General features: G+C 46.1%; 1 long non-coding RNA gene and 1 pseudogene across 1 annotated transcript; both read right to left on the reverse strand.

The window, feature by feature from the left end:
- Nucleotides 1-1,486: 1,486 nt before the first annotated feature.
- LOC142905308 (uncharacterized) lies at nucleotides 1,487-4,072 on the reverse strand (annotated as a pseudogene).
- Nucleotides 4,073-7,341: 3,269 nt separating this feature from the next.
- Nucleotides 7,342-10,861, reverse strand: LOC142915716 (uncharacterized). The gene is made up of 3 exons (XR_012936071.1): nucleotides 10,805-10,861; nucleotides 10,453-10,518; nucleotides 7,342-9,329 (listed from the first exon to the last, which is right to left on the reverse strand). It is a non-coding gene; the product is annotated as an uncharacterized LOC142915716 (long non-coding RNA).
- Between the last annotated feature and the right edge of the window lie 1,679 nt (nucleotides 10,862-12,540).

Here is a 12,540-nt window from a genome sequence, read left to right on the forward strand (position 1 = left end):
AGTTTGAATTAAACAATAACTAAATAACATAAACACGTTTACAATATTGAGCGAAGTTATAGTAACGGACTTTTTCCAACTTTAGCTCAACAGGACCACAAAAGCTCAGATGTGGTTCATAATAAATGAATCAATCTGATTGAAATCATCAACTGGCCAAACACTTTTCGATTCAACATCACCTTATAAAAGAATAACATTTTAAATATAAGCGCACAACTTTATCTGTGATGAGCGCTGCATTTTCTGTTGTTTTCCTGCAGGGGGCGCTGCAAACCTACGCACCCCCTGCATGGACGACGGAGGCGCAGGGACAGACGTTCGATTACGTTGGAATCGATCTGCAGACGGCGGTCTTCTCGCACGGCCAGCAGCTCCGTGTCGCCTTATCTCGATCCCGCAATCCCAAACAGGTGAAAGTCCGCATCGAACCGAACCCCCGGCAAGGCCGTCTACTTAACGTTGAGAGAAAATTCACACGAAATGTCCTTTTCAATGAAGTCTTCCAGATGTAAATTGAGACAAGCTTTTAATGAAGAAATAAAATCATCTAATTCAAAACACAACACAATTCAAAGATGTTTCATTTTAAAACTTCAAAACGGAGCATGGGGTACTTGCGTGAATGCGTCCTTCGTGTGCAAATGTTGTGACTTTCCTGGCCTGAAGGCCGTCAATGTGTTGGACCATTAAATGGGTCACAGCGTCTCAACAACAGCAGTGGGGTTTGCTTCAACCGATGGATATGAACATCCAGACGTCAATCAGCAAGGAGCACTTCTAGTCCTAGTTAGACAAAATCTACGTCAACACGTAAGACAAAACTACAATTCGTGTTGTAGAGAATGTACCTCCTCCTATACGTGTAACTTTTAAGTGGTATGCCTTGTAACTGATGAATGATCCGAGCGTGCTCCCTATTTCAAAGACGATGAGTTGCTCCAGAGGCAGACGCTTCGTGAAACACAAAAGTACCCTTTGACCTGTATCACAAGAACAACGGGTCTCACCTGAGTTATCTGTACAGGTTACTTCCAAACACACACACACACTTTGTCCTAACATCACTTATTCAATGTTTGACCCTCAGGCAAAATATTAAATGTACGCGCACAATCAGACAAGTATTAATTCTAAATTATTGACGGGCATATTAACAACATTGAATTACTGCAGCGAAATTGACTGCATCACGTTACATCGTATTAACAAGAAGTTATTTTACAAATACGCACCGTCTGCTTAACAGTGTATGTACAACGTACTATTGTTGCATCATTCAAAACGAGTAGGCCGTTGCATGCTGGCGTCTGGGTCAAAATGTAGCAAATTCTAAACATTACGCTACAAATAATAGATCACGGCACTTCGATGGCAACACAAGCAATCGTCATCAGGTGGGACAAGCACAGCAGCAAGAAGAAGAAACTGCTGGAGTAGGCGCCTACTACTTCAGCAGTTTCTCTTGCTGTGGTTGTCCCACCTGATGACGATTGCTTGTGTTGTGATCTAAACGCCGTGATCTGTTATGTTTCTACCCACGTGGTGACTTTACCGAAATAACTCAACAGTGTGGATTCCTGCAGTCACGAAAGCTTCGAATCAAGATTGCCTACAAACTACACAACTGAGATGACGCATCAATCATCGCCCCCTACTGACAGGCTCTTGTCCACATGCAAGCCGGTGCAGGGCCACCACCTTGTGCCACACAGGGGCAGCTGCTACTTGGGGATGCTCTTCGAGTGTTACAGACGAGGTACGACATAAAACTCCGAGTTGCCGAGGCGATAAGGCAAGCACCGTGTAAATGCAATTATGATAACATAGTGAATGCTTGGGGGCTTATTGTCTCTCGCTCCTGGTAAAAGATCTACCCAACCCACAGGTCTACAAAGACTGGCCGCTCTTACTCTGCAGGTTGAACCTAGCCATTGAGTGTCCAACTTCACGTTCTTGTCATTAAAGGCCTGTGACAAAGGTGCATCTATTGGAGCGACATCATCTCAAGCTTACACATCTATCGGGTCTCCACTTGACTTTGTATTGTCTCGGAGGAAGTCCACCCACACCTCCACTTCCACAAACTGCTGGGAGTTGCCTCTCTCTGCCTCACAGTCAGAATTCTCCTCCTGCTTTACGTTGCCTCCATCGATGTGAAGGTCCCATTTTGGAGTTGAATCTTCATCTTCACATTTTACCTTCACTTCTTCCCTCTTCACCATCACTTCTTCACATTTCACCTCGATACCTTTAAAAGTGTCCAAGCTGGGATTTTCTTCCGGTTCGTGTTTCATGAGGGATGGGCTCATTGCGGCACTTTGACTTTCACAAGCTATTTCAGACTGCACTCCATGTGGATCTTCTGATGCTTCTGTGTTCTCTGGTGTACTTGAAGATTTGATGAATCTGCAAATGCCTTCCCAGATACACTGCACTTGAAGGGTTTCTCTCCCGTGTGTGTTCTCTGGTGTTTTTTTAAGAGTAGATGAATTTGAAAATGTCCTCCCACACACACTGCACCTGAAGGGTTTCTCTCCCGTGTGTGTTCTCTGGTGTGTTTTAAGAGATGAATCTGAAAAAGTCTTCCCACACACAGTGCATTTGAAGGGTTTCTCTCCCGTGTGTATTCTCTGGTGTTTTTTAAGAGCAAATGACTGTGAAAATGCCTTCCCACACACTGCACTTGAAGGGTTTCTCTCCCGTGTGTGTTCTCTGGTGTGTTTTAAGAGCAAATGAATCTGAAAATGTCTTCCCACACACACTGCACTTGAAGGGTTTCTCTCCCGTGTGTGTTCTCTGGTGTTTTTTAAGAGTAGATGAATCTGAAAATGTCTTCCCACACACAGTTCACTTGAAGGGTTTCTCTCCCGTGTGTGTTCTCTGGTGTGTTATAAGAGCAGATGAATCTGAAAATGTCTTCCCACACATACTGCACCTGAAGTGTTTCTCTCCCGTGTGTGTTCTCTGGTGTGTTTTAAGAGCAAATGAATCTGAAAATGTCTTCCCACACACACTGCACTTGAAGGGTTTCTCGCCCGTGTGTGTTCTCTGGTGTCTTTGAAGATGAGATGAATCTGAAAATGCCTTCCCACACACACTGCACTTGAAGGGTTTCTCTCCCGTGTGTGTTCTCTGGTGTCTTTGAAGATGAGATGAATCTGAAAATGCCTTCCTACACACACTGCACTTGAAGGGTTTCTCTCCCGTGTGTGTTCTCTGGTGTTTTTTAAGAGTAGATGAATCTGAAAATGTCTTCCCACACACAGTTCACTTGAAGGGTTTCTCTCCCGTGTGTGTTCTCTGGTGTGTTTTAAGAGCAGATGAATCTGAAAATGTCTTCCCACACATACTGCACCTGAAGTGTTTCTCTCCCGTGTGTGTTCTCTGGTGTGTTTTAAGAGCAAATGAATCTGAAAATGTCTTCCCACACACACTGCACTTGAAGGGTTTCTTGCCCGTGTGTGTTCTCTGGTGTCTTTGAAGATGAGATGAATCTGAAAATGCCTTCCCACACACACTGCACTTGAAGTGTTTCTCTCCCGTGTGTGTTCTCTGGTGTGTTTTAAGAGCAAATGAATCTGAAAATGTCTTCCCACACAAACTGCACTTGAAGGGTTTCTCGCCCGTGTGTGTTCTCTGGTGTCTTTGAAGATGAGATGAATCTGAAAATGCCTTCCCACACACACTGCACTTGAAGGGTTTCTCTCCCGTATGTGTTCTCTGGTGTGTTTTAAGAGCAGATGACTGTGAAAATGCCTTCCCACACACAGTACACCTGAAGGGTTTCTCTCCCGTGTGTGTTCTCTGATGTGTTTTAAGAGCAGATAACTGTGAAAATGCCTTCCCACACACAGTGCACTTGAAGGGTTTCTCTCCTGTGTGTTCTCTGGTGGGTCTCAAGAACTGATGGCCATGCAAATGCCTTGTCACACACAGTGCACTTGAAGGGTTTCTCTCCTGTGCGAGTTCTCTGGTGCTGTGTCAAATTTCCAGTCCAATCCGTGCTGTATGCACGCTGGTCGCATTGTTGACTTGTCGTCCCGGCTTGCTGTGCTGAGTGCATTTGCTCCATCAGACCAGCGTCAGCTGCAGACAGAAAATAAGAATATCCACACAATCTACACGTCAGTATCGAGCCATGGAGGAATGAATATATACAGTCACACGTGACTTACACGTCTATATTCATTTATGTATTCACGACTAGCTGTACTACCCGGCTTCGCCCGGGACTTGGATCCACCACGTCCGGCCGCCTTTGTCTCCCCAGTGGCGATGTTCACACCACAACAGTTACTCGTTTGAGGCTGAGTCGACCTAGGGGAGGCCCAGAAGCGGTTCAAATAATCGTCACCGGTGGTGGCCGTGAGCGGGAATCGAACTCGGGTCGCCGGGTTCGTAGCGCGGCTTAGCGCTAACCGCTACACTACAATGCGTTACGCTTACACACACACACAGACACACATAGACACAGACACACACAGACACACACACACAGACACACACAGACACACACACAGACACACAGACACACACAGACAACGCTAACCACTACACTACAATGAGTTACGCTTCCACGTGCGAGGGTCACGTGACAGATTTGACGTCACAGCTCACTTGCCGTGCAAAAAATCTATACATTATTGAGCTCCCCTCCCCCCAATAAAACACAAAAGTGTATTTGTATAATGTTTGCACGGTGTACAGTCTGGAAAGTACCTACATGGCAAATTTCCAGTTTGTTGCATGTCAGGAAGTACGCTAAACATTTTGAACATACAACACATGCAATCACAACTTTGCCTTTTATATATATTTGGAGATGCAGTGAAAAACTTTCCCAAATTCATCACGCGGTTTCAGTTTTTTGATTTTCAGTTTGATTTATTTTGGTTATAGTCCCGTGAGTCATTCGGCTCTTGAATCGGGTGCAACCACAACAAGCAACACAACAAAAACACGACCAAAAAAACATCTTACAGTGACTATGTGTGACTGTGCAAACAGCACTGTCATGGCACGCAATGAGAGGGCAAATGTCATAAATATTCCTGTAAGCCCTCGCATCTTCAACATTAATGTTGCCATAGAAACGTGGGGTTTTTTGCTTCATTAAAAAAATTATTATCTGTTATTTTTATTTTATTTTCTATCTACGTGACTTTACCGAAAGAACCAAGAATATTAATTCCTGCAGTCACCAAAGTTTAAAGTCAAAACATTCACACACGTTGACAAAGCCTCACCTTGTGTTGTTGTGGGCAGGTGGCTTCTGATAACAAGAGCGGTATAGCAGCTCAAGCGGGCTTGGCCTGGTAACAAAAGAAAATAAAAACTGCGTGAATATTGACAATAAAACAAAGTTACAAAGTGACGAGCCGGGTGAAGACAAATTAAACTTAAGCGAGATAATTAAAGTGAACGCAATCAGGCGAGGGCAGGAGGCAAGGCCACGCGTGGCTAGGCCCCGCGTTGTAAAGTTCCAACCTGGACATCGATTCCCATGCTCGCTGCTACTCAACTGACATCCCTACGAGAGAGAGGCTCTACCTTGGTAAACAACAACAACAACCACCACCATGAGAATTTCTCACCTCGGATTTCAGTGCAAGCGCGGATCGGCAGCCTCCTGTTACCTCGCGACGTCACGCGGGTAAGCAGGTAACATGACGTCACTTCTGGGGTAAGAGACACGCCCCTCCCATAATAAACGGCTGGGCAACTGAATAGATTATGTTAATGTGAACTGGCCATATCTCGAGGGATGGGGCGTGGCTGCTGAACTCGACGGCTTCAACGGACACATTATGTTAATGAACCGCCAGTCACTGGGCGTAGCTTTGCCCAAATAAGGATTGGCACTGGATTGACATCGGCAGTGACCCAAGCGGTGACATCACGCTCAAGAGCGCTGTGGACGAGGTTGGCAGAGTGTGAATACCTTGGTGACATGACGTCACTAGCGAAGTACACCTCCCGATGGCACTTCATGCCGATGAGGTCATGCTGAGTGGTGACGTCGCAGAGCGGGGATGGAGTTTAAGTTGATTTAGCTTCATTTTCCATTGCCCCCTCCCTTGGGTGCGTGACCGCAGCAACAACAACGTGGACATTGTGTGTGTACATACACACACTGTGTGTGTGTATGTACACACTGTATGTGTGTACGTACACACATACAGTGTGTGTACGTACACACTGTGTGTGTGGGGGTAGTGGGGGGCAAAGGTGGTGCATTAGCCAGTCATCTGAGTCAGTCGACCCATGGCATCTTATCATCAATTTATTTTAAAAATTGTATTATTTTTATTTATTCGTATTTTTTTATTTTATTTTGTTTATTTTTTTGTATTCTATCTACGTGACTTTACCGAAAGAACCAGGAATATGGTAGCGCATTCTCTATTTGTTGCAGAGGTTCAAAGTTCAAATCCGACAGGCACACCTGGCCACCCCAGTAACATTCACCACAATATGCGCTGTTCTGCTTCACGGCGGATGTAAAACAGAGTATTGTGTCACTCACAACGCACAGGTCATTGCATGCTGGTGTCACGGTCAAAATTGTGGTAATTCCAAACATTATCCAGAAACTCTACAACGGAAATGTTTGGCTACGTTTGGTTTGAAAGAAGTGTTAGTCAAACAGAATGTGTATTTGCGTGCGCGTTTAAACGTATCTTTGTACGAGCGGTAGGGCAGCGGTTAGCGCTACGCTGCGCTACGAACCCGGAGACCCAGGTTCGTTTCCCGCTCACGGCCAACACCGCCAGTGACGATTATCTGAACCGGTCCTGGGCCGTCCCTAGGTCGACTCAGCCTAAAAATGAGTACCCAGTGTGATGTGAGCATCGCCGCTCGGGATACAAAGGCGGCCGGGCGCGGTGCTGGCTACCCACCCAACAGCACTTGCCCCTAGAGTCTGTTAATGCTCTACCGGGGATCTTTGTTCTTGTTGTTGTGTACGAGTGGGGAGCGGTAATTTAGTGGCTATCGCACTGCACTCCGTAACCCGGTGACCCAAATTGGATTCCTGCTCATGACACACAACAGTGACAGATATTTAAACCAGTCCTGGGTTTTCCCTACATTGATGTAGTCTTGAATTACTTCCTAGTGTGGTGTGTAAATATCAGGGGAGACAAAGGTGGCCCGGTGCGGTGTTGGCCACCCTCCCCCTCGAGTGCCGTGCGTGCCGGCGTTTATAGCTCACCAACAGCACTTGCCCCAGCAGTCTCTTGAAGGCTGTACGGGGGATCTTTGTGTGTGGGTGTGTGTGTGTGAGTGTGTGTGAGTGTGTTTGTGTGCAATAAGATCAGGCAATGACTGGCAGAGAAAATTGCTTGAGATTATTTTAAAAGCATGGGTTTAGAAAAGTGAACAAAGCATGTCTCTATTATGTGCATTACCAAAGAAGGGTGCATTGGGTTCAAAGCCATCCGCATAGCCTCAAATCTGCATTAATGCCAATTTGTCTCCGTTTCTGGTAAGATCATAGTATTACAGGAGGTCCTCTCATGCGCTAACCCAGACTGGTGTGAGTGCACGATCTCTGTATGGTTTTTTTATTGTCCTTAACTCAAATCAAACAATATGCAGTTCAGGTCAAGACATTCCTTCCAAGGTTGAGATGTTAATGCATTAGCTCTGTTCGTTCATATCTGCCCATCTGTCTGTAGCATGGCATTTCGATAACCCTCTTAAAGATGTATGGACTGATGCTGTACAGGATGTGGAGCTGAGTGGACTTGCCGATGACCGGTACCAGCGGTGTCAAGATCGGCCTCTGTGGAGGAGGCTCGTGAAGCACGCTGCTGGGCAATTGGAGGCAGTCGCCCTCCAGTAACAACGGAGGGCGGATGAGCGACGCTCACGACGAGCGGAGCGTCAGCCACACCAAGTCGGTGCAGTGGTGCCTCTGTCAGTCATCTTATTGAGCACATGGCAACTTGGGTCTGTCCTGTGAGCTGGCAGAGAGCCTTCGACACATCACGTGGCCTCTACTATAATTCGTGTTGTAGAGAATGTACCTCCTCCTATACGTGTAACTTTTAAGTGGTATGCCTTGTAACTGATGAATGATCCGAGTGTGCTACCTATTTCAAAGACAATGATTTGCTCATGGTTACAGATCTACCCAACCCATGGGCCCACAAAGTGTTCAACTTCACGTTCTTGTCATTAAAGGCCTGTGACAAAGGTGCATCTATTGGAGCGACATCGTCTCTGGCTTACACATCTACCGGGTCTCCACTTGACTTTGTATTGTCTCGGAGGAAGTCCACCCACACCTCCACTTCCACAAACTGCTGGGAGTTGCCTCAATCTGCCTCAGTCAGAATTCTCCTCCTGCTTCACGATGTGAAGGTCCCATTTTGGAGTTGAATCTTCACCTTCACATTTTACCTTCACGTCTTCGCTCTTCACCATCACCTCTTCACATTTCACCATCACCTCTTCATATTTCACCTTCACCTCTTCATATTTCACCTCGATACCTTCAAAAGTGTCCAAGCTGGGATTTTCTTCCGGTTCTTGTTTCATGAGGGATGGGCTTATTGCGGCACTTTGACTTTCACAAGCTGATTTCAGACTCCACTCCTTGTGGATCTTCAGATGCTTCCGTGTTCTCTGGTGTACTTGAAGATTTTATGAATGTGCAAACGCCCTCCTGCAGAGTGCACCTGAAGGGTTTCTCTCCCGTGTGTGTTCTCTGGTGTACTTTAAGATTTGATGACTGTGAAAACGCCTTCCCGCACAGAGTGCACTTGAAGGGTTTCTCTCCCGTGTGTGTTCTCTCGTGTACTTGAAGATTTGATGACTGTGCAAACATCATCCTGCACAAAAAGCACCTGAAGGGTTTCTCTCCTGTGTGTGTTCTCTGGTGTTTTTTAAGAACATATGACAGTGAAAATGCCTTCCCACACACAGTGCACTTGAATGGTTTCTCTCCTGTGTGTGTTCTCTGGTGTCTTTTAAGAACAGTTGACTGTGAAAATGCCTTCCCACACACACTGCACTTGAAGGGTTTCTCTCCCGTGTGTGTACTCTGGTGTCTTTGCAGACTTGATGAATGTGCAAACGCCTTCCCACACACACTGCACCTGAAGGGTTTCGCTCCCGTGTGTGTTCTCTGGTGGGTCTGAAAAATTGATAGCCATGCAAATGCCTTCCCACACACACTGCACTTGAAGGGTTTCTCTCCTGTGTGAGTTCTCTGGTGCCGTGTCAAATTTCCAGTCCGATCCGTGCTGTATGCACGCTGGTCGTATTGTTGACTTGTCATACCGAGCTGCGCTGAGTGCATTTGCTCCATCAGACCAATTCTGCAGAGGAAGCGTCAAAGGAAGCGTCAGCTGCAGACAGAACAAAAATAATATCCACACCATCTACACGTCAGTATGGAGGCACAGAGGAATGCATATATAGTCACATGTTACTTACACGTCTATATTCATGATGTAGTAAAAACATTTCCCAAATTCATCACACGGGCTGTTATGGCACACAATGAGAGGGCAAATGGTCATAAACATGCCTGGAAGCCCTCGTATCTTCAAAATGAATGTTCACCCAAAACTCCCGAGTACACAATTTCGGCTGTCTGGCTACAAAAGTAATATTTATGAGAGCTAAATTCAGCTGACATAGCAAAGGGTGTTGAAAACAATACTATTTGTGTTATGCAGAAATTCATAAATTAATGTTCAATCACAACTTAGAGGTGCGAATCCAGGCTCAGATGTCCTTAAATGCTGGGATGAACAGTTCCGACTTCAGCTGAATGTGTGTGCTGTGTTAACTTCCTGTTTCCATTCTTATAAAGAGTTCCAGAGGAAAACAAAAGTAAACTATTGTTACGCTATAACCTCCGTGTTCAACAGAGTGAATAGACGTTACTGCAAACACAAACTGTACGCTGTCACTGGGTAAACAGGCAGTGGCGTGTCTAGAATCACGCCTGGCCACCTTCATCTGCTTGGCATGAATGCTTCCTCACTCCACCAAGTAATTAATTGAGGATCAACGAACATAGCCGAGGCTAACTGGAGTTTGCGTGTCTCTCTCAGTGGTGAGATGTTAACTACCTCACCTGGTATACAGGAAGTCGTGGGTTCGATCCTGACCCTGACGCCTGCTGTATATTTGGAGTTTGCGCGTCACTCCGTTTAGCGTCTTTGACCGATAGACATTGACACACGTATTCTTGTTGATTTCGGTAAAGTTACGTAGATAGAAAATAAAAATAACAGATAATACAATTACATTAAATAAAGACTACTTGTCTTGCGATCAAAACGACGTTTTTTTGCTTTATTTACAATTTATTTTTGTTATTTTTATTTAATTTTCTATCTACGTGACTTTACCGAAAGAACCAAGAATATTAATTCCTGCAGTCACCAAAGTTTTAAGTCAAAACATTCACACACGTTGACAAAGCCTCACCTTGTGTTGTTGTGGGCAGGTTGCTTCTGATAACAAGAGCAGTATAGCAGCTCAAGCGGGCTTGGCCTGGTGAAAAAAATAAAAACTGCGTGAATATTTACAATAAAACAAAGTTACAAAGTAGCGAGCCGGGTGAAGACAAATTAAACTTAAGCGAGATAATTAAAGTGAATGCAATCAGGCGAGGGCAGGAGGCAAGGCCCCGCGTGGCTAGGCCCCGCGTTGTAAAGTTCCAACCTGGACATCGATTCCCATGCTCGCTGCTACTCAACTGACATCCCTACGAGAGAGAGAGGCTCTACCTTGGTAAACAACAACAACAACCACCACCACCACCATGAGAATTTCTCACCTCGGATTTCAGTGCAAGCGTGGATCGGCAGCCTCCTGTTACCTCGCGACGTCACGCGGGTAAGCAGGTAACGTGACGTCACTTCCGGGGTAAGAGACATGCCCCTCCCATAATGAGTGGCTCTGTAACTGTATAAATTATGTTAATGTTAACTGGCCATATGTCGAGGGATGGGGCGTGGCTGCTGAACCCGTCGCAATAAACTCTCAACGGCTTCAACGACCACATTATGTTAATGAACCGCCAGTCACTGGGCGTACCTTTGCCCAAATAAGGATTGGCACTGGATTGATATCGGCAGTGACCCAAGCGGAGGTGACGTCACGCTCAAGAGCGCTGTGGACGGGGTTGAGGGGAGTGTGAATACCTTGGTTACATGACGTCACTAGCGAGGTACACCTCCCGCTGGCACTTCATGCCGATGAGGTCATGCTGAGTGGTGACGTCACAGAGCGGGGATGGCGTTTAAGTTGATTTAGATTCATTTTCCATTGCCCCCTCCCTTGGGTGCGTGAACTCAGCAACAACGTGGACATTATTGCGTATACAGTGTGTACATGTACACACACTATGTGTACACGTACACACTGTGTGTATGTACACACACACTGTGTGTGTACGTACACACACAGTGTGTGTGTAGTGGGGGATAAAGGCGGTGCATTGGCCAGTCATCTGAGTCAGTCGAGCCATGGCATCTTATCATCAATTAATTTTTTAAAATGTATTATTTTTATTTGTTATTTTTATTAATTTTTTAAAATATTTTATTTTGTTTAATTTGTTTTCTATCTACGTGACTTTACCGAAAGAACCAGGAATATGGTAGCGCATTCTCTATTTGTTGCAGAGGTTCAAAGTTCAAATCCGACAGGCACACCTGGCTACCCCAGTAACATTCACCACATTATGCGCTGTTCTGCTTCACGGCGGATGTCAAACAGAGTATTGTGTCACTCACAACGCACAGGTCATTGCATGTTGGTGTCACGGTCAAAATTGTGGTTAATTCCAAACATTATCCGGAAACTCCACAAGGGAGATGATGCGTCAATGATCGCCCCCTACCGACAGAATCATGCCACGTGCAGGCCGGTGGAGGGCCACCTTGTGCCACACAGGGGCAGCTGCCACTTAGGGGGCGCCCTTCGATTGTTTGAGATGAGATTCGATACGAAACACCGAGTTGCTGAGGCAATTAGGCAAGCGACTTATGAGTGCAAATATGTTGTTTATAACGTAGTGAATGCTTGGGAGCTTAATTGTCTCTCGCTCCTGCTCACAGATTTACCCAGCCCACAGCTCCACAGATACCAGCCGCTCCTCCTGGGCAGGTTCGGTTACGTACAGTGCGAAATAAGTTCCAGATACACACACAGAGACTCACACAGATACACACACAGAGACTCACACAGAGACTCACACACAGACTCACACAGATACACACACAGATACACACACAGAGACTCACACAGATACACACACAGGTACACACACACAGATACAACAACAACCGCCATTCGCCACTAAGTGGCGGTGACATCACCACAGCGCTTGTGCCAGGCTATGTGCATCCTGAGGCCACGTGAAGTGTCGAACGCCCGCTGGCAGGAGGTCACGGGGCAGACCCAGGTGCCACGGGTCGACTGACTGAGATGACTGGCTGATGCACCACCTGTGCCCCCTACTGTGGCAATCTGCTGTGCTTTAGCCACCCGGCGCTCCGCTTGTTGTTC

This window comes from Petromyzon marinus, unplaced genomic scaffold (genome assembly GCF_048934315.1).
Source record: "Petromyzon marinus isolate PM22_M1 ecotype Great Lakes invasive population unplaced genomic scaffold, UKy_Petmar_22M1.pri1.0 PM_G_Scaffold_34, whole genome shotgun sequence".
NCBI lineage: Eukaryota > Metazoa > Chordata > Hyperoartia > Petromyzontiformes > Petromyzontidae > Petromyzon > Petromyzon marinus.